The following is a 2689-nucleotide window of genomic DNA, read 5'->3' on the forward strand; positions in this document are numbered from 1 at the left end:
TACTCTTGGAGAGGCTGGATGCTCCACGACGTGAACTCTCACAAGACTTATTGATCCCGGAGCGGTCGATATTGAAGCTCAACTCGGCTGTATTTTTATAGAATTTTTCATGCGCACATTTCTAGTGCTTCCTCTAGAAATTTAATAATGCAAAAAATGTAAGTAAATAAATACAAACTTTCAGCAGCTACAAATGGTAAAATGCTAAAAATGCACACCAATAAATCCAGATTGAAAAATGTATTTAGTAGGCTTTGATTGTAATTACAAGAACTGAAGAAATACAGTTCAGTGTGAAAAATAAGTTGGACAAACGTAATAAAATGGTGTGAAAATGCTTTTCATTAAATAGTTTGAGTCCTTGCGTTCTGAATACTGTTTTGATTTAAAAAAAAATAAAAAGATTTTGATCATTTGTGTATTTAAATATATTTAGATTAGCAGTAAAACTTGTTCCTGAGAAAATGTGTGCGCTCCGATTTGGACACAAGCCTTTGGCACTGTGCTATGCAAACACATGATCACCTGACCTCTCACACATTTCACAATAGACCGATGTTAGCTCTCAAAAACACTGTTGCAATAGTTTCCCAATTTAACACCCCCACCCCTCCAGTGAGCCTAAACCCTGAAGTGCAGCTATCCAAGTGGGTGTGCTACACATCAGGAAGACGCACTCACTGGCCACCTTGGATTGCTTGGACCCCCTTTTTTGCCTTTTAGTTCTTTATGGCACAGATTCAACACAGTGCTGAAAAACATCCCTGTGAGACATTGTGACTGCATTCTCTGTGAAACCTAAAGATGATTGTGTTGGGGAAAGTCCTAGAAGATCAGCGGTTTCTGAAAGCCAGCCCAACTGGCTCCCAACAAAGATGCCAAGCTCAAAGTCGCTTAAATCATCTTTCTTCCTCATTCTGATGATCTGTTTAACCTTCAGCATGGCTTTTTGATCACATCTACATGAATAAATGCATTGAGGTACTCTACTGTGTGTAGCGTTTACTTACTTGTATACTTTAAAGAAATAAGTAGTTAATAATACCAGAAACTTTGAGTGTCTTGTTTCCTCCTTAAATGCGATTTAGATTCCTGTCTCTCAGATTATTTTTTCCTCTCCTTCAGCAAATGTTTCACTGACCACAGACAGCTGAACTTCCCCAGTGCTGGAAGCTGTTGAGGTTCCAGCACTGGAGCCTTTTCTCTTTGTGGCACGCTGCCCTGAGGATATTTTAGAGCAGGGATAGGCAGCCATATGTGCCAGAGTGTGCCCGGAAATGATGACTCGTTTTAAAACACAATTTTAACACCCCAGCAGGTGGTGGTCCTCCCTGTATATGTGACCCACTTGGTAAAATCAGCTGCCATTTTTCTTGCAGATGAAGAAACTGTCTGCAGACACACACGTCACAAACCCACCGTTGCCTGCGTTGGAAGCTAGTTGAACATATGTGCTGCGGCCACAAGGTGACGCTGTAGTACAAATCACAGGCAGCACGAGGCTTCACGCAGTATTTCTACAGTTGATCCCATCCTGGTATGAACAGGACCTCCTCTGCCTCATTCAATATTTACATTCCAGTAACAGATTAATGATTTCCACACTGTCTATTTTTATATATTTATTTATTTTTTTACCTCTTTTGAGGAAGTGGCTTGATTTCAGCAGGAAGTTTTTAATGGTTGCCTCTAAATGAGGCAAAGGTATCATGTGTGGATCTGATGGACTTCCAAATGAAGGGTAAAACTGGACCAGACTTAATCCAGACAATCTGCTTTGATCTCCCAATCTCCCCTGTGATATCCAGCTCTGGGAAAGCCTCCTTTACACCTTGTAGCCCTAAAGCAGAAGAGGCACAAGGGCTTCACCACCCTCCCCCTGCTCTTCTCACTGCCCATCTTTCTCCCCTTCTTTACACTCACACACACACACACACACATATTCACCATCCACACCCACACTGGACTCTCTTTTGAAAGTCTAGGACTTGATTTAAAATTCCTCTTCAGAGCATGTCATGCATTTTATATGCATGGCGAGTGGGAAAGAGAGAGGAGGGATTGTGGGGGTGTGTGAGGAGGGGGTTTCGGGGGATGATGGGGCGGGTGGGGGCATCCAACCCAAATGAACTTCCCTCCGCTGTTGCTTTCCTCGGGGATATATCTGTACACACCACCATCACCGCTCTCTTTTGCTCCTCGCCCCTCATTTTCTCGCGCCCACTCAACTCTTTCAACATTAGTTTTACTGCATCATGCTTTTCACAAATTCCACCGAACAGCCCGGGCGCCGTAGCCTTTGAAGACAAGTGTGATCAGAACAGAGGCAGGGGGTGTACAAAAACCTGGCCGCAGGGCATTTGGGGTTTTCGCACTCGTGTTTAGCGGCGTATGGAGCAGAGGAGGGAGGCTGACAACTGCAGTGTTTGGGGACAGCTTTGATGTCTGATGGGGTGCGGCTGCTGCTTCTTCTGCACAGTCCTTCACAAGGAGACTGTCACGTTGACACAGCCAGGCTTTATGCAGAGCAGAGCTGAGCCGAGCCGTGATGGATAACAGATAATCAAAAGAGCACAGCCGGGGCGGCTGCTCTTCACCTAAAACATCTCTTATTCTGTTTGCTGACTGGCTCCGACACTAAGATGGGAATCAATAAGACACCAAAGCAGCATCAACTCGGACTTCTGCA

This window comes from Oreochromis niloticus, linkage group LG18 (genome assembly GCF_001858045.2).
Source record: "Oreochromis niloticus isolate F11D_XX linkage group LG18, O_niloticus_UMD_NMBU, whole genome shotgun sequence".
In the NCBI taxonomy this organism is placed as follows: Eukaryota; Metazoa; Chordata; class Actinopteri; order Cichliformes; family Cichlidae; genus Oreochromis; species Oreochromis niloticus.